Source organism: Oreochromis niloticus, unplaced genomic scaffold (assembly GCF_001858045.2).
Source record: "Oreochromis niloticus isolate F11D_XX unplaced genomic scaffold, O_niloticus_UMD_NMBU tig00000389_pilon, whole genome shotgun sequence".
Classification (NCBI taxonomy): Eukaryota; Metazoa; Chordata; class Actinopteri; order Cichliformes; family Cichlidae; genus Oreochromis; species Oreochromis niloticus.
Window position 1 is genome coordinate 36570 of NW_020327146.1, and position 20858 is coordinate 57427.

Here is a 20858-nt window from a genome sequence, read left to right on the forward strand (position 1 = left end):
CCAAAGTCTGAACCCCATGCCTTTTACTTCCTGAGAACTTCCAGTGTTTTCATCCAACGTGCTATGTATTGCTTTATTCTGGTGTAGGTTTTATCTCCACTTCATCTATAATCCTCCAATCCTCACACCTTGGCCTCCCGTGCAGGTTTCTAAGGGTGCACAGCAGCTAAAAGATCTCCTTTGTTATAAAAAAGTCAAAAGTAGATCTCAGGCTGCTAATGCAGGACTAGGGTGACCCCTAGTGGGTACTGGATTGTGGTGCAGTCTCTCTTCAGTAGTGGGAGCCACATGCTTTTCCTTTCATGGCGGATCCACTGAGTCGCCGGCTCCTCTGTCTCAGAAAATGCTCCTATGTTCTTTTTTTGGGGGGGGGCTCCACCTCCATGCCCCCAACCCCAATCCTCCCCAAAGAAGAGGATTCGGGCACTGGCTAGAACTCAACATCAGTGGTGATGCAGTCAGCCTCTTTGGAGATTGTCCCCTCATCTTCTGGAGAGGAGGTTTCTTCATCTTGGGCAGATGTATTTTCTTCAAGGGCAGAGGACTGCTTGCTGTCCTTGTTCTCTGACCAGATCATATAGGCAGTGCTTGAAGCAGTGATGATCTAATTGCCATATTGCCAGAATAAATGATCTGGAAGCTGTTAGACTTACTTACAGCAGTAGCTCTGTCTGCACCTGCATAAACTCCAGGACACGTTTACAAATAGTGTTTGTTGTTGTTTGCGCTGCAGCTGCAGGTTTGAACTCTGCAAAATGTCCTGTGATTGGGGGTTTTTTTGTTTCTAGAGTTGATATTTTGGGTATGGTATCTTTTGATGAAAAATACAAGAGTAAAAGTGCTTTTAACATGTGCTTCAAAGCTAAGTTTGACTGGGAACCTCAAAGCTCAATATCCTGCATCCACAGAAATTCACTGCAGCCTATGTAATGTTTGAATTTATTCCAGTCTATCTTGCAAATACATGTTTGTACTGCAATGTCATGCACAAACACAAACTATTAGATCCTTAAGATCAAACCTATGTCAAAATTGTTTCATTATTTTGGCATAGGAGTGTGGTAGGCCAGCAAAGGCCGCTACTAGAAACTCAGAATATTACATGAAATTGCTTGCTTGGCCAAAAATGGGTAAATGATGTAATTTGGTAAAAAACATTAAAAACTACAATTTTCATGTGTTGAGTTTAGAATAAAAGCAATTTTACCTAAAAAGCATGAAATAGTACTGTCAATAACAAGGAATCAAAAAAGGTGGTTATAATGGGTTTCAATTGGCCACAAATGGCCACGATAGAACCAAGAGGAGCAATTTAGTGTATAGTGAATATTATTGACATTATTAAGGAGCTGATGTTGAAAATTAAAAAATCTGAAAAAAATACACACCTTTGGGAAGTTTCATTCCATTTGCATTAACAGAACAAAAATGGTTGAAAAAAGAAAAGTGAAGTGGCCACAAATGGCCAGGATAGAGACCAGAGGATAATCTGAATGATCCCCGTTTTAGAAAAGGCTGGACTTTACCTAACATGCTGTCACTGCCCACCTCCATCTTTCATCTCACACAAGTCAAATGAATTTTTAAGGAATACTCAAAGGCGGTGGCAATTTCAAGCCATGTGCATCGTGCCAAGAAATCATGCAAATGGGCAGAGCTGTATTGTATTCAGGTTTGGGGTTTTTTTGGGACAGACGAGTGTGGAAACCGATGATGGGTGGAAATATACAGCAGGACATGAACCCTTACATGCAGATAAGTGACCAGTTAAAGGACAACGTGAACCTCTAAGCCCTCTAGCAGCTCTGTTACCCTGTGGGGACATTTTGCTGGCATTTTTGGATCTGTTTGTATCTTTAGATGGACAGATCGCTGTATGTTTGTTTTGAGGGGTCACCTCATGAGGCTGGACTCCTCCAGGATGACACTGTCTGTATATAAGGTGTCAGTGAATGCTTTGATGGGTGTGTGATTTACCAGATGTCAACCCAGTACACCTATGGGATATATTTGACCAGTGTGTTAAGACAACACTCTGCACAACGATCATCAAAACACAAACTGAAGAAATAGCTTGTCCCCCACTTGTGTTTATGATATATATTGATTTAAATATGGTTGTCTATACTGTGTCTACTTTCAAATGTATTGAAATTTGTTAATAATATTCTGTCACTTCTGTGTCCAATATTTGTTTACTAGCTCTGTCTGGCGACAGTTTTGTACTCTGACCTTTAACAAAGTGTTTTTTTTATAGTGGAACAGGCTGTCTCACAATTATGACTAGAATACCAAATAGCAGATTTATAGTTGTCTGTGCTTCTGTTAAAAAAAATCACTTCATCTAAATTTGAAATAAAATTTTAGCTCACATCCTGTGTCACATCAGTGCTGGTAAGTGCATGTCCTATCTCATTTATCCTGTCCTTCACATTTCCCACTCTCCTTTTCTGTCTGTCTGTTTATAACACTGTCAATTTGCATGTGAAGGTGCAGCATAATATCTATATTTATATCAGTCACAAGCTGTTTTACCTCAAGATACAAACCTCTTCTTTGTTGTTGACTAGATAACTATTTCAATGGAAAAAAATTATCCATTCATTCTAAAAGCAGGAAAAACAGCTCTTAAAAGGGGTACACAATTGTAATTTCTTTTCACATTTATTACAAGTCATAGCAAGAAGTGACACTGATGTGGTGCATTGTCAAAACGTGAAATGCATTTCACCTCATTCAGTACTGAATTATCTTCTGATAGTAATGGTCAAGGAAAGTCCAGTGTTTTTATTGGCTTTCTTTTCCCTTTCTGATGTTTATGTGTAACCAATAGACAAACTGACTAAAAGCATTAAATCCAAAGAAAATTCAGTCGGGAAATATTGCAATGATTACTTTTATTTTACAGCAATTCAACAAAAAACACACTTAGTATTATAAGCATAAATGGAAAATATGCTTTAAATATGCCTCTGTAGGTCATTCTGTGTAAACAAAATCTACAAACAAAACATAATTATACAGGGACAAAAACATATTCAGAGGGCTGGTAATAGCTCCATCACATTAGAGTAAAAATAGTATAACAACTTCCCTATGACTTGGGAAAATCAGTGGTTGCCCAGGGATTCCAATGGATTTTTTCACATTGCTAGTAATTGTGGTGACTATAGTCGCTCAGAGGTTGGTCCTGCAAAACCCTCAACATCTGGGCAACAACTTTCTATTTCAAGGTGATTGCACATGTTGACTGGTGGGAGAGCCCAACTCAAACTGACTGCAATCACCCCCAAACAGCTTGTTGTCTAATTTATAAACACAGCTTGCCAACACATTTTGAATCAGTCTACACCGATGACTGCACCTCATTTACAATGCATCTCTTTACAGACTCAACTGGTTGTATTCTGGTTATTTGCTTGTATAAAAGTAAGGTTTACAAGTACCTTTATGATTTTGGAGTTAAAGTGCATTCTGCTGCAACTATTTTACTAGTGGAGGACTATCTAAGTAGTTAATCTGAATTTCTATCTATGTAGAAAGCAACAGATTTGTGACTTTCTCCAACTTCTCACACTTAATCACGTTATTATCACTTACAGAATGGATGTAAAAACTGACTTGACACCATCTAATTCAGTGATAGACTGATAGCAGACTCACGACAGACTGATAGCAAACTCGCATGCTGATTCTGTCGTATTGCTGTTTTATCACCATCCCTGTTTTCAAAGACAGAGAACATTTGAAATCAGCTGTTTCCAAGTTGTTGCTGTAATTTTAATCTTGATAAGGCCTCCAAACACTATTTTCTCTAATGTGACTGCAGCAAGTAACATTTACTTAACTCAGAAAGGATATGTATGAATATGGTGTGCTCACCAAAAGTTAAATGCAAAATATAACATTTATTTTGTTATTAATTTCTACCCGTGTACCAATACGTTCTTATACTTCTAGATTAGAAACATATATCCTTCTGCTATTTATACACCATTCAATTTCAACAAACAAGCAGTTAATTTGTTGCACAAACTGTCACGGTCCACGTGGCAGACCGTGGGGATGTGGAGGAAAATAGGACCCAAAACGCAGGACTCTTCACTGCAAACGGTGCGTTTATTTACAGTGCAATAAATGACAATAAATCCCCGTGCTCTCCCTTTACTCCCGTGTCTTCCCCGAAAAGTCCGTGTCTTTGTGCTCTCCGCTCCCGTGTCTCAGCACTCCCCGTGCTGGCTGCTGTCTGGCGCTCCACACTTCTCCTGGGGAAACAATAGAAGCAGCCGTCAAGACACCATACAACTGCGGGCATACACATACTAACTTTACTGAGATTGAAGACTAACGTGGAGTCTCACGCAATAATCCCACGTCGGAGGGAGCGCCATCACTCTCTTAAATAGCTCCCCTGACGAGCCTCATCAGCAGCAGGTGCGTGGCATGGTCTTCAGGTGTGGCCAGCCCTCCAGCAGCGCCACACCCACCAGGCCTGCGGGTGCCTGTCATCCAACCTACAGCCACACCCACAGACACACAAGTACACACACACACACACGCCTGCCTCTACATACAAATGGGGAACACAGAATGGCAGCATAGTGGAGCAAAAACACACATAATAACAATAATCATAGTCCACACTGCTCAAGGACCCTGGGTCCCTCAGACCCCCGGTCCCTGACACAAACATTTTAGCTTCCTCTTGCACCTACCATCTTATTTGAATTTGCTCCTCTAATGTCTGCCAGTGAAATCAATGTGCATTGCTGTGCAACCAACCAACTACTGTACATCAAGACAAGCGGCCGTGTCATCAGTCAAGAACGCTCTTTCTTCTGAAATGAGAATGAGATTGTAGATTTACTCTGCAGAGTAGAGCATGTTCACTGGTGTTGAAATCGCTGTCACCATAAACACGTTTGATGTTCAAACCCGTGGATATCCAGGTTGTATCACATGTTTCTGGTTTATTGCCTAGTTTCAAATATGTCAAAAAACTAAAAGGGTTAATAATTATCTGTAATATGTCACATTTCAAATACAGACTTGCCAACACTAGCTGCTTTGTACACATGAACACACACGCTCTTCCTTTACTACAATTATAGGGTGCCCCTCATGCTCTCATGCTTACTACGTTTTTTATTAATACAACATTTCTACAACCAAAGCAATTATGTATAATTTAGAAAATACATATCTTTTTGACTTATTATGAATCCTACATTATTAACAAAGATTTGCCTGAATAGTCTTCCAACACAACAAGGTTTGCAAAGTTTGTTAAAGTGATTTGGCCGTCCTTTAGTAGGGCGCTGAATGATATTCAGGTTTTAAAACCTTGTTCAACCAACATGACCTTCTGGTTCCAAATCAAATAAAATGCAGTAGCATTTATAAAATGTGCGTTTTTTTATCACAAGAATGCAGCAAGAATAGGCTTCTCCTATAAAGTGACTGCGGGGGCTGTTGTGATTATCATTTGAAGGTTTTTAAGGCTATTTAAAACCTTCAGGTGGGTTTAAACTGTTTATAGCAATAACAAAAATCCCACATTGGCTTTTCATTTGGTTAAAATTGAGTATTCATAACAACTGGATCCAATTTTTAATTGAAATCAAGTTGACCTTTGTTTTATTACATGCCTGCTAGTGTATGTATTGCTTATTTGATTTTTTCTCCAGTTCCATTTTTAGATAAATGTCTTGCGTAAAAATGTCTTGTGGCCCATGGAAAAGATGTACAGTTACACAGCTGGTTAACTGGAGGTGTTCCTCATGGTTGTTGTCTGGTCTCTGCTGATGCAGCAGTTAGAATAGAACAGAGTTGCCCTTTATTGTCATTGTACATGTACAACAAAATTATGGTTGATTATCCCTAACCCTAAAGTATAAAGCAGCTAATCTCCTGATGTCATCTGTTACAGTAAAGGCTGTTGCTTTGTATATTCAGTGCATTTGTGCTCACTTTGCATTTGATTGCCTTGGCTTGCCAATTTGGACCCCTGCCTTAGTCCCTAGTTCACCTGCATTCTCATTCCCAATATGTTTGGAGATTTGCTGAATCTCCCAAGGCTCTTGTCTAAAAGTTACCTAGAATCTCAAAACCCCTGGACCAATGGATTCCTTGTATTTCTATTATTCTGGCCTATGAAAATATTTTAATTGCTGTCTGCACTCTGTTGATTTCACTGTACTTTCTTATTCGCATCTTAAATACAGAGCAGCATTAACAGCTGAGTGCCAACCATAATAAATGCAAATGTATTTTGGGATTTGATGCCACATTGATGTTTTGCTTCACAGCGGATGCTGTCAGAAGCGGATATTGTAGTAGTTAAGTTAATAAGAACACATAATGTCGAGGCTGATTCACACATCTCTCAGGCAGCATAGCCTGCAGCACTGTGCATGGTATCCTGTATATACGTAAATCTGCAGTGATGTGTTTTTCCTGTTGTTGTAGAGAGTTTAAGGATGAACTGTGACTTCGGTTACCTCCCAAGACAGAAATTACAGAAAATAAAACAAGAAAAACACCACAATAATCAGACATTAAAGGGAATACTTAAAGAGAACAAATACAGTGTTTTCGCCTAAGGGATGCATTTGTCTTATTTTATTGTGAATTACATTTGTTTGGAATAATGCATAACCCAACGGTCTGCTTTTATGTAATTCCAAAATGGTTTTTTATAGCTTCAGGCTTAACAAATAGCTAAAATACAGAACATTAGTGACAGAGTTGCAGTTCTGTGTTGGTTACACTCGCAGAGATTTAACAGGGAAAAGTCAAAATGATTGCAGACACAAGCTTTGGGTGCTTTGTTGTACCTTATTATACCACATAACATGAACTGCTCAATACGATAAAGGCCTCCCTGCTGCTGCGGAGCCTGGGGCGGTCTGCTTGCCTCCACCCCGGGGGAAAGGGTCACATCTCTTGGGTCTGGGTGCCGTTTCCCCCTCTGGGGGCGAGGGTACCTGGACCCGGGGCATAGAGTATGTGTGGGGAGTAGGGCTGCCACGATTAGTCGACTAGTCACGATTACGTCGACTATTAAAATCGTCGACGACTAATTTAATAGTCGACGCGTCGTTTGAAGCTTTGTAAGATCCCAAAAGACGCAGGAATAAGAAGTAGTATTTAAGAGTGTAATAACGGACTGAAACAGAAGATGGCAGCACTGCATGTACAAGGATGCCAGCTGCCGTTAAACCCCGAAGAAGAAGAAACTGTGTCCCAGAATTCATAGCGCGGCCCAGCGCAGTTGTCAACAATGGCGGCAGCTAGTTAGTTTTAATGTTACTCTTATTATTCTTTCTGGGTCACAAAATAAACGTTTAACATATTTTCAGGTGAGAATGTAGCTGTGTAAACCTCAAATATTTGCTCAGTCTATCAAGACACCACATATTTTCAAAAGCCCTCCGACGTTTTCGGAGACGTCTGTTACCCACCAGCTCGATAGTGAGCCGGGGTTCTAGGCTCATTAGAGTCGGTGAGAACACCGGACTCCCGGCAAATCGTTTTCAAACTCACCGCCGTCTTTCGCTACTCAGGTTAAACATGTAATATAAGTCACTTTGGCTGAGAAATAAAGTTATAGTTTTTGCACAGCTGAATAAACGTCAAGCAGACAACTGATTATCAGAAGTGTGAGATGCTCGAGAATATACTCCGGTGTCCTGTTATATTTTAGATAGCAAGGAGCAGACGGCTGAGTTTATTAAACTTTACTGAAACAATCTGCAAATTTCATTAAAAGTGTAATAAATTATCATCTTGTCTTCATTTTTAGTTAGCACATACCTTAAACACTTCAAGCTGTAAGCTAATGATAGTTATATAAGAGCAGACGTATGCTGGTGCAATAAGCTGTACATTTTACGTCCAATGGATGCATGATCTGATTAGTCGACTAATCGCAAAAATAATCGGTGACTAGTCGACTATCAAAATAATCGTTTGTGGCAGCCCTAATGGGGAGTATGATTGTGTGTACATGTCTATGTATGTCTATCCCTACGTTGGGTGAGTGCTGAGTGTTTGTATATGTGTGCATGAGGGTGGGAAAGCATGTTTATGTCTGTGTGTGCCTGTTTGTCTGTGTCTATATGTCAGGTCGGGTCTTAGGCTCCACCTCCCTGGGTAGTCCCAGGCCCTCCAAGTGTGGAGGCCTATCTCCCCTCACCACACTCCCTGCTGGTAACTGATGCCCTCAGGGGTTGGTGCATTGGTGGTTCTTGGTGTCCGGGGCTGGGCGCTCAGGTATGCACCAGCTCACTCCCGGTGGCTACTTGGCGGGGACTGGTGCCTGTCGCTCGGTCAGGCCTCTTCCGGGGCAAAGGGGGCCCTCGGGCCTCCGGCCTCGGGGCCTGCAACTCGGTTCACTCTGGCACAGCTGGCTTCTGCTCCGTGGCTACTGGGTGACCCCCTCGTCTGGGGATCTCCTCAGCCCTTCCCAGGAAGGTGGCACGGATGCCCCTCCGGTGGTACTCCTTGGGCTCTCGCGCTCTGGGGCCTCTTGATGTCTGGAGCCTGGATCTCCTCCATGCCTGCTTCATGCCCTGGGGGACGGGGCTATGGGCCTCCACACCCTCTAGCAGACCGTTACATGGGGAAACCTTTTGTATACAAGCGCGTTGATCCACACAGGTGTGCACACGGGTGTTCACTGTTCGTAAACATAAACTACACCTTTCTTAGCTGCTACTTCAAAGCACATTGTGCGCTGTCTGTCCTGCGTGCTGCACAACAACTTTCAATATTTAGTATTTACTGCTGTTCACACTTAGCTAGATTAACGTGATGGTGTTGTGTTTAGTATGTTGCTTTGTTTTTGTTTGGTTTTTTTTGCTTGTCTTCTCTTCTTTTTCTCTCAACAGGTGATCCAGGAGATTTTTTTTTCTTTCTCTTTGTCTTTGTAAGTGCCCTTTCTCACTGTCCCTTTTCCCTTCTGTTTTTCTTTTCCTTCCTCTCTTTCTTTCTCCCTTTCCTATCCCCCAGTCATGTCTGTCCCATCTGTAACAACTGAAAATAAAATAAATAATAACAACAAAGTTTGATCAAATGGACCAATACAATGCCATGATGATCCATTTGGCAAAATAAATCCATTTGGTATCCTTGTTGGTCTTCAGACAACAATTCTGACGGCTAAAGAACCAAATGGGACAGACAAAAAAAAAAAAAAAGGGTTTGGGTGTTACGCAATGTCCTTTCAGTTACCCTTTATTGTACCAACTCATCCGGCTCAGATCTCTTCATTGTCGCTTGTTGTTGTTGTCAACAGCTGACAATTAAGCTAACACTATGTCCACTAACGTTAGGCTGGAGTGTCCCAAAAATCAAACACTCCCTCTGATAACTAGTTTGATTACATTCTACCATCGTGTGACAGTTTAAACGCTACGTGTCAGAATTGAGCAATGACAGCCAACTTCAAAGAAAGTATGTTGTTGTGTGACGTCACACGGGCTGGGTTCCGTCGCTCTGTTCGGTTCAAATGCATTTATGTCGCCGACAGAAGTCGAGTCTACGGTAGCGCAATGTCTACGGTGACGGTAGATGGTTATGTCTTTTCATTGGCCCGGAGTGGCCAATGAAAAGACATACTGTAGACTCTGGCCCAATAGGAGCGCCGAATCCCACTGTAGCCGACCAATCGTCTTGTCGACGGAAGTTGCGTCACCAAAACAACAACACGCAGCGGGACGGCAAAGCAGCTGCAACTCCGCTATTTTACTGAAAACTGGCATTTTTATTATGTTTACGGCGAGTTATAGACTCTAGATATAGCGGAAATTACACGACGCTGAATAGCGCATTTAATCCTTTTCTTTTATGGTAAATGTTAGCTGCGCATTAGCCAACATCTAATGTATTACGCCCATTTCTAGTCTTTTCAGTGGCTACAACTGATGATGGCGACACTAGCAATTCGTGTTATAAATCCAGATGTCCCTGCACCTTGTCAGCAAACCGGGTGAGAAGTATGGTCTTCACCAAACCTCAACAGGAGCAACTCAGCCAAGTTGCTGACTTCCCTCACGCACAGAAGCTTCTTTGAGCAGAGGGTATCCACGCGCCTTCACGTCAGCAGTGCCCCCGGTAGACTGCAGCGAGAACTGCATCTGAACCATCCAGACTGTCTGTCTCTCTCGTCATGGTCATCTAAATGCAATGCACAGTAATAGCGAACGGTGTGTGGAGCTGAATGAGGCCGAGACCCAGCTCAATATTCAGCTCAAACAGGTGGACAAACTCACAGACAGAGTAAATGACTGGCTATTAGTTGATTGATTGATTGATTGATTGAATCTTTATTTTGAACATGTTGAAAAAGTACAACAACATAGAATAAAAAGAGAAAAATAAACAAAGCAAAACAAAAGGAAAACGAGCAACCACAACTACAAATAACTTTCATGTTCAAAAAGGAGCAGGAAGAAGCATAAGCTTATTTAATCCCACCCCTTTTCCACTATCTAGTAACCAATAGACTACAGAAATACCTCCTTGCAATTACATTATATGTTATGTGTATTTTTTTTTATTATTAATTTTTTTATATATATATACATAGATGATTGATTGTATTATCTTATGTGTAGATCTTGGAGCAAATTGGTGCCCAGGAAAAAACACACTGTGGCTCTACAGCAGGCCATTCACAACAAAGAAGCTCCACTGCGAGTAGCTCAGTCCAGACTTTACCTTCGCTCCCTCAGACCCAACATGGAGCTCTGCAGGGATGAACCCCAGCTCAGGTATGCATACACAAAACAATAAACTTCTTTGTCTTTCTCACTGCTCTGTTTTTTTGCTTCTGTAGTTTGTAGGGGGAGGTGAAGCAGATTGATGCCACTCTGGCATCTCTACACCAGAAGCTGAGCAAAGCCAGAGAGTGCCTGTCTCATCTGGAGGAGTCACGCATGGATACTGAAAGGTTCAACACTTCTTTGTTTGTCTCATTTTTGTGTTGCTGTAATTAGTAATAAATCATGTGTACAAGAAAGCCTAAATCCTAATACTGGAAAAAAAACACTGCATTTCAGTTCCTTTTCATAGCCATAATATTCTTTATTCATTCACGTATGCTAAAAAAATTGACAATATGGGGCTCAAACAGAACTACCTTGGAGTGCAAGTGTTAAAAACTGCTACAGATTCTACAGGTATTCAGAGGAATACCTATAACTACAGGCAATGTACATAATAGGTGTACAGCTGAGAGAAGACAGGCTAAACAAAAAGTATACTTTTTTTTAAGAGGACAGTAAGATTAGATCACAGTTTAATGCAGATATGTGCTTCTGAGAAATGGTTATGACTGATATAAAGATTAATTTTTACAATTAGTAATGAAGGCATTAATATGACCGCATATTTGATGTCAGTTTTGTATACTGTTCGGTTTGTTTTGGTTCTGCTGATTTAGCTGCTGATATGTAAAGCACATATCTTCTATCTCAGGGATATCTTCATACACATGATCACCATCGTCATTATCGTAGATGTGCCAGTTGTCCTGCTGCTCAGAAGAATCCAAATTGAAACACACTGTTAGGTTTATATTGTTGGATTGTCATTTATGCTTAGAAATATATAATCAATTGTATAATGATAGAGGTCTGATCCTTAGTAGTCTGCAAAAACGCTGTGTGCCTTCCAGAGTGTTCTGGCATCAGTGTTGGGTGTAATGTGTTAGTAAGTAACGCGTTACTGTAATTAAATTACTTTTCCACTGAAAAAGTAGAGTAACTAATTACTGTTCATTTTTAGGTATTTTAATTACAGTTACTTACAATGTACTTGCGTTACATTGTAAAATATTTAAACTCGCTGAATATCATTATTTAATTTCAATAATTTATCTTCTAAACATAGAAGCAAACTCTGCTGCTTTAACATCGCTGTAGTGCAGGTGCACGTCATTTCGCGCCAGTTTGCTGCATAGTCGTATTCTAAAGCGGAAGATGTCGGACTCGGCTGAAGCGTGTGGCTGTTTTATGAAGTGGACATATTCCCGTCTCTTCACTTTTCTGAAACAAGCAGACAAGAATATTACAGTAATATGTAAGCTATGTCCTGGGGAGAAAAAACTATCGGCCGCTGTTAATAGCACGAGTAATCTACTGACGCGCCTGACACGAGAGCATAGACGAACACTTCTGAGTGATCCTTGTTCATCATCCATGGATAACACCGCGGCAACTCCTGCTAAGCAGGCAAAACTTGATTTTACTTCAGCAGCACAGAAAGCGTCTGAAGATGAGCTTAAAAAATGATTGCAGGCTACATTGTGGAAGAGATGCTACCGCTGTGTACTGTAGAGTCTCCGTCTTTAAAAACATTTTATTATTTAAAGAGTTTAATTTCTATTGTTTGCCGACTCAAGGTTTATTGGGATTTTAAGAAGTATTTAGTTAAATTACTTATTTAGTAATTAAGTTACTTTTCTGACACAGTAATTAGATAAGTATTTTAAATACAATATTGACTAAGTAATTAGTAATTAGTAATTAATTACTTTTTAAAAGTAACTTACCCAACACTGTCTGGCATGCACACACATCCTAAGGTCATGAGAGAGGTCGTACCTTCTCTTACTGATTTATGGTATAGGAGGACACCTACTCTGCATCTGTTTAAGTATAGGAGCCCTTTGTTTAGGTGGACTGCTGGACTCCTGGCAAAGGGCCATATCTTCACACACACACACACACACACACACACACACACACCTACACGTACACACAGACGGTAGTCTTTAATCACATGTATGCCTGTGTAAGATGTCACATGTTAATGAACCTATGCATATTCATGTAACCACAATAAAAGTAGTGCTATGGGGAACCTGGCTGACAGTCTGACGGAGGTCAAGTGGGTGGAACGACACTTGGCTCCAGGCAGGGCGGAGGAGCAGTGCTACGGGGGGAGCTCACAGCGCTCGTCTCGGACATCTCCCTCATGCACGAGATCACACAAAGAGCTCTGGTAACTTGCGTCTTGCTTTTGCCATTGTAGTAAAATTGTCTCTCATTGTTCCAGCGATGGGGTTGTGCCTAGACAACCCTATCACACACCTCAACAACACCTCAAGTCTAAAAAACAAAAAGAAAGAAAGATTACAATGACAAAGGAAACTCACAGTGAAATTCATAGGTCACAATAAGATGGACACATGGTATAATAATTTCTTGATGATAACAGATTTTTTGGGCCCACTAGCACCAGGTGCATTTATTTCTCTGATCTTTTAGCCTAAATTGAGTAAATAGGAGTCTACAGAAATGTAATATTGAAATAATGCACACATGTTAGAGGACATGGTGGGAAGATGTGCCTGAGAAAAAAAACTTAAAATTTGCAGGCCCACCGTCAAAGCAAGCTTAATCGCCAGTACAGTGGGCACGCAGTAAACATTGTACCCTCTAAATGCTTCTTATACTGTCTCGTGTATTTTCCTCTCACATCATCCTTAAGCTTTACTTCTCCTGTTTCTTCAGTGTTCATCGTGATTCTGTTCATGCCAATGTCAGCTGCTGGAGCAACACAGAAAACAATGAATTACAATGCTGGTGTGTGGACGATCTATATATGTGTTTGCGTGTATATGCATGTTTTACCTCTCACTTTGGTGCATTTATAAACCTTGATTCAAGCCACTGTTGGTATCAGCATTATAGCCAGAGGTGCGGGCAGAAAGTAAACCAGAATGTAAATCGCTGCAGGGAAAGAAATATTTAGGCAAATGAAATGTGCACAGCAGTATCATAATATCCACGGATCATATGCTGCAGTCTGTCTAAACAGCAGAAATAGCAACAAATCTCTAGACTGATCAGTATTTGGTACCTTGTGTTCCTTATTTCATTAATAGTTAGATGAGCACTCCTATTTTTTATACACAAATCAACACTGAAATTTTGAATGCATGAGGATTAACATCACGTTAAAGTCCCTTTAACCAAAAAGAAAAAGAGCTATCTAAGAGAACATAAATCTTACTGTACAGCAACATTTTTACTTCCTGATTCTGAAATAATAATATACATTATATATAATGAATACTTTCTATATTAGCTTTCATAAGAGACATAACTATAAACTCTTACCTAGTCCACTGTTTCTTTGGACACCACAAAGGTATAAACCAGAATCCCTTCGGGTCAGTCTGGTAATGTTCGCTGTAAATTGTCCTAACACCTTGTCATCAAGTCTGATGATGAAAGACAAGCCTCTGTTTCATCGTGACACATGGAGTGGAGAAAGGTCAAATGTTGCTCAAATGTTGCTCAAGCTGACGAGTATCACTACTGTAAGTGCAAAAATTTCAAGGCTTTGTTTTAAAAAGCTCCGGTGTGCTCTAGCTACTGTGCAAATACAGCAAGATAACTTGTGAGGAAGTGGGGTTCATACAGTAGATGTACCAGGAAAGTGGGTGTTGGATGTATGTAAGCAGCTCAAGCCTAGGTCTAGGGGACAAAACTGTAGTTACATCTAAGGCAATTTAAACCATAAAACTATTATTTTCATGACAAATGCTGTATATCATATACATATCAGATTTCCTCATATTTATAAAATATCCAAATATGATGACGTATTTTAACAAGTTAATCAATACCAGCAGTGAAAATTTGACAAATCCATCTCCCACCCCCCAAAACTACAACATAGTAAATAATTATGTAAGGTGATTTTATTTACCCTGCCCAGCGTCCACTATGACTTCAGTGTAGATGTCATTTCCAAATAAGGAGATGCCACACCAGTATTTCCCTGCATCCCTTTTCTGCAAATCGAAGATCGTCACAGTGAAGATTTGAGCCTTTGTGTCATCACTGATGGAGTATTTGTTGTTTTTCGGTTGTGTCATCACGGTAAGAACATCACTGTTGGCACAGTTTGACTTGCACAGGTACTTCTCAGATTGAAATCCCTTTTCATAGGAACAAGAAACATTAACATCTGCCCCCTCATATCCAGACACATGGATCACCCCTGCTGTGCTGGTGACACACCTCAGAGAAACTGTAAACAGAAGAAAACAGTGTTAAGTACAGATAGGGACAGCTGGTATGGGCTGACAGGGCTAAGCCCTCTCTATGCTTTTCAAGAAAAAAAATGCAAGAAATTATATAAAATTTCCTTCTCGCCTCTGCAGGCGGTGTATCCTTCAACCTCGGGTCCTCTACCAGAGGCCTGGGAACTTGAGGGTCCTGCCTAGTATCTTAGCTGTTCCCAGGACTGTGCTCTTCTGGACAGAGATCTCAGATGTTGTTCCTGGGATCTGCTGGAGCCACTCGCTTAGCTTGGGAGTCCCTGCACCTAGTGCTCCGATTACAACTGGGACCACTGTTACCTTCACCCTCCACATCTTCTCGAGCTCTTCTCTGAGCCCTTGGGACTTCTCCAGCTTCTTGTGTTCCTTCTTTCCTAATCTTCGTTCCTAATCTTTTCTGGCATCGTTGTATTTTTACTCAGTTGTATATAACATTTGTATTCTATTTTTATCTTATTGTATATTTTATTCTATTTTATTCTACTGTATATAGTATTTTATTTTATTCTGTACAGTTGTGTACTGTATTTATTCTTATTTTATTTTATTCTAATTTTTGCTTCATAACTTTTGCACTGTCCACTTCCTGCTGTGACAAAACAAATTTCCCACGTGTGGGACTAATAAAGGTTATCTTATCTTATCTTATCTTCTTCCTGATGTTGTTGTTATTGAGTATCGCTACATCTATCACTACAACCATCTTCTTCTGTTTGTCTACCACCACGATGTCCAGTGAGCCACCACCATTTGGTCCGTCTGTACCTGGAAGTCCCACAGGATCTTAGCTCTGCCATTCTCCATCGCCGTCTCCCATTTTGACCTCAGGACTTCCAGGCCATACTCTGCACAGATGTTTCTGTATACTATGCTGGCCACTTGGTTATGGTGTTCCATGTATTCCCTGCCTGCTAGCATCTTGCACCCTGCTGTTATGTGCTGGATTGTCTCAGGAGCATCTTTACACAGCCTGCACCTGGGGTCTTGCCTGGTGCAGGCCTCTTGTGCTCAGAGCTTGTTCCTGTGCTGCCATAATTAGTGCCTCTGTGCTGTCTTTCAGTCCAACTTTGTCCAGCCACTGATAGGTTTGTAGCATAAACCTATTCGCTGTAACGCTCAGGACAATTTGCTACACAGCAAAATCAAGACACAAGTAGGCAAAGTTCTTTGTAGTACTCATGCATGAGGGAGCCCTGCCTGGAGCCAAGTGTCGTTCCACCCACTTGACCTCCGTCAGACTCTCAGCCAGGTTCCCCATAGCACTACTTTTATTGTGGTTACATGAATATGCATAGGTTCATTAACATATAACATCTTACATAGGTATACATGTGGACAAAGAATACCTCGCCAAAGCTGGTGCCAGGAGTACATCTGAACAAAAGGCCCTTACACTCAAACAGATATAAGTATGTTTGCTATACCATATATCAGCAAGAGAAGATACGACCTCTCCTAGGAGACGTGTGATCTATGCCAGAACACTCTGAAGAGGAGTGAACGCACTCCCCTCTTCATGCTACACAGAGTTGTTACAGACCTCCTAGGATGAGACGTTCTTTCAATATGCCATCAACTATATACTTCTAAACGCAAATGATTACATGTTTCTCAATACAAATGACAATAATAAAATATAAACCCAAGAGCCACTTCCTCTGTCTGCCGGTGGTAGATGCAGGGGCCTGTCCTTCCATGACGGTTTCTCCTCCTCCTCTATCTTGGGTTTCTGCTGCCTGAGGTATTCACTAAGCACGCAGTCGGTTGGGGCCATCTTCCTGATGTATTTGTGGATGTTCGTTGCCTCATCCTGGACTATGGTGCTGACACTCACTGGTCCTCGGCCTCCTTCCTTCTGCTTAGCATACAGCTTCAGGGTGCTGGACTTGGGCTGAAACCCTCCATGCATGGTCAGGAGCTTCCTGGTCTTTATGTCAGTGGCTTCTCTCTCCTCCTTTGGCCAGCTTATTATCCCAGCAGGGTACCCGATCACAGGCAGGGCATAGGTATTGATAGCCCGGATCTTGTTCTTACCATTCATTTGACTCCTCAGAATATGCCTGACCCTCTGCAGGTACTTGGTGGTTACAGCTTTCCTAGCAGCCTCGTCCTGGTTCCCATTTGCCTGTGGGATCCCCAGGTACTTGTGGCTGTCCTCTATGTCTGCAATGTTGCCTTCTGGTAGTTTAATCCCCTCAGTTCTGACTACCTTCCCTCTCTTTGTTATTATCCAACTACACTTCTCCAGTCCGAATGGCATCCCCATGTCCTTGCTGTATACCCCACCAGAATATGCTGTATATCCTGGTGGATATAAAGCAAAGAAATTAATGGTTCCTTAAAATCTTAAAATGGGTTTTAAGGAAGCTGGGAAATTCCCATTTCTTTTAAATAAACACAAAAAAACTTTCTAAAATTCAGCAGCAGTGTTACACCTTGCCAACAACTCCACATTCCTCTCTGTACCTGGATAGTGCCTGCCCACAGCACCAAAGGACTCTGCGAGCGATCCTTGTCTCACCCTACGAGCACCTGTCCCTTACCTCCTTTTCAGTCTGCCTCATCTCTGTGCTATGTGCTATTCTGTGATCTCAGGAGCACACATGTTACTCCAAGCTAAACACAAAATACAATTTCATTGTATGTCTTTTAGCTAAGAAAATGGATGGAATTTCTTCTTGTTGAGAAAATTATATTTGATGAATGATTGTGATCTGTCCCAGATTGGTTTAGACATATTTGTAAGTGGTGACCAAAAACTGGAATCAAGTATTTGTAATAAGTGGCAATGAATCTTTCACATCGCTGCAGATGAATTTCGGTTGTCTCTTTTCTGCAGAAGCAGTCTATAACAACTATACTGCTAACAAGACTATGAACAAATATGCCTTCACTTGAAACAATACCAAAAATACATTACTATGCATGACCTAGGTATATCATGACCCAGGAATTTGACAATAACCAAATGAACACTAAAAATCCCCAAAATGCGCATAACCAGGAAAAGAAGGAGTATTGCTGCACTTTCATGGTTTTGCTGTGGATAAAATTTTTCACACACATTAGCTTGAAAGCATAATCACATTTTCATTGCGGTCTTACTTTATTTGAACACTTATTATTGGAACTTTTTGCCATATTCATCAGTTTCCAGCCACAGAAATAATCTGAGTTACAGCAAAATTTTCCTATGAATCATTTCCTCCACTAGAGAGAGCTCTTGAGCTTCATTGTCTCCCCCCTCCTCACATTGCTTTACAGCGACCTGGTTTCTGCCTCAAGGACAACATGAAGGCCTGGGGTGACTTCTAAAAATAAAAATGACTCACACATTAAAATGTTTAGGTAAGCCTTATATTTGTGATTTATGGAGAAGCAGAGCCAAATGGTGGTCAGGGAGGCCATGCTAACCACAGATCAAACCGTGGCCTCCCCGCACAAACCAATGGTGAATTGGGAGGAAAAGTTGTTGGGATACTATGTCTGCAGTCCCTGGACAGAGGCTTCACACATAGTCTTAGATGTGGAGTTAAGTTTAGTTTTTATTCTTTATTTTCAGGGACCACAAACATTGATCTCATCAGACCAGATTTAGTTATTAACTAAATCCCATCAACAGTTGTTGGGCAGGAACACAATGTTAAACTAGAAAAATTTGCATTTCCTGCGAAAATGCAGTGTGGATGCTGTAATGCTGAAGCTGTCTGCTAAAACTAGCTGAAAAAGTTGAAAAGTTGCAGAAATTGTAAAAACTTTGCAGAAGCAAAGGAACTTTGCTAAAATGTAGTAACTTAGCAGAACTGCAATATCTTAGAGGAAACATAATACTTGGCAGAACTACAATAGCATAGCAGAACTTAGCAGAAACATTGTAACTTACCAGAAACACGATAACTTCTCAAAAATACAAGAATTTTAGAGAAATTGTATAAGATAACAGAAAGAATATATTTAGCCAAACATTCTTAAACATTACAGAAATACTATGATTTAGAAAAAAAGTACAACATAGCAGAAATGCTGTGATTTACCAGAGACACTGTAATATACTATGAATATTTTAATTTTATATAAATACTATGTTTTAGCAAAAATACTCCAGTTTAGCACAAATATTATAACATAGCAGAAATGCTATTCTATAGCAGAAATGATATATTTAGAAAGAAAAATATAATATAGTAGAAATACTATGATATAGCAGAAATCCTACAATGTAGCTTAATAACAATGATTTAGAACAGATACTATGATTGAGCAGAATAGTAATAACTTAAGTGAAAATATTGGAAAGGTAAAATGACAAGCTGAATAAAAAGGAACATGGTTAAGTTTGCTGTTACATTTTTACATTTTTATCCAACAATGAGATGCTACCCTAAAAAGGGTCTTTGTCTCTCTCTCTCTCTCTCTCTCACACACACACACACACACACACACACACACACACACAGCAGCAGCAGAAAGTGAACAGGGGCTGTTAACAGCATGTTTCTAGGTCAGTCAAACAGCTGTGAGCTTCTCAATTTGAATCCACCAATCAGAGGGGCTGTGTGCTTTTTCCCGCCAAAACTGGTGCACCAAGTGCAGGCTTTTACACATGCAGCACAGAGAGAGACAGGATTTTTGCAGTCTATTTCTCATAGTCAGGACTCCCCTCAAACAAACAGCCATAAATTCCTAACCGTAGGGGCTAAAACGGTCATTCTTAGACCGTTTTGTTCAGACGACATGGGGGAATCTTGAAATGTTGACCATTAAAAAAAAAAAAAAAAATATTATAGATATATGACATGGATTATCTTTTGACTTTGAAGCCATGAAGGTCCCAATATGCAAATTTTAATGTGCCAGCCCTCAGATATGATTGGTTATCTTAGAAGCCATGAATCCCCCCATATGCAAATTTGAATGTGCCAGCCGTCAGATATGATTGGCTGGCTGGGAAGCCATGAAGGTAACAATATGCAAATTTGAATGTGCAAGCCCTCAGATATATGATTGGTTGTCTCAGAAGCCATATAAAAAGCAGTAAAACTGTACTATGATTTGGTAGAAAAACTATAATTAATCAAAAATACTATATTTGGCAGAAATACAATTTTTTAGCAGAAACACTGTAGTTAGCACAAATCTTATGAAATAGCAGAAATAGTATGATTTAGCAGAAATGCTTTATTTAGCACAAATACTGAACAGCAGCAGAAATGCTATGACTTAGCACAATATGAATAACTTAAATAGAAAAATTGGAAAAGCAAAATGGACAGCTGAAAAAATCCTGAACATGCTAAGGGTCCCTCACATGTAATTGTTAAATGAAAACAAATCAGCAAAAAAAAGTATAACAGTCACACAATCAAAAATATGGACACATATGGAAACACACAAGCACAGAGAGACACACAGGATCAAATTCAGTCAACCAGTCTAAATATATTGAATTTAAATCATACAATAAGATGCTCCCATAAAAACTCTCTCTCGCCCTCTCTTTCTCTCTCTCTCTGTCACACACACACACGAACACACACACACACACACACACTAGCAGCAGCAGCAGCCAAACAGCCTGGGAGCTGCTGAATTTGAATCCACCAATCAGAGAGGCTGTGTACTTTTTCCCGCCAAAACAGGTGCACCTGTTTTTACAGACATGCAGCACAGAGACAGGATTTGTGCTGTCTATTTTTCATAGTGAGGATTCCCCTCAAACAAATGGCTATAATTTCCTAACCGTAGGGGCTAGAACAGTCATTCTTACACCGTTTTGTTC

General features: G+C 40.5%; 1 long non-coding RNA gene across 2 annotated transcripts; it reads left to right on the forward strand.

The window, feature by feature from the left end:
- Positions 1 to 9685: 9685 nt before the first annotated feature.
- LOC102075771 (uncharacterized) lies at positions 9686 to 18393 on the forward strand. Of its 2 annotated transcripts, none has more exons than XR_267857.4 (3): positions 9686 to 10260; positions 10620 to 10954; positions 18344 to 18393. It is a non-coding gene; the product is annotated as an uncharacterized LOC102075771 (long non-coding RNA). The 2 variants fall into 2 exon arrangements; XR_003217325.1 differs by lacking the exon at positions 18344 to 18393 and adding an exon at positions 11482 to 11619.
- The last annotated feature ends 2465 nt before the right edge of the window (positions 18394 to 20858 follow it).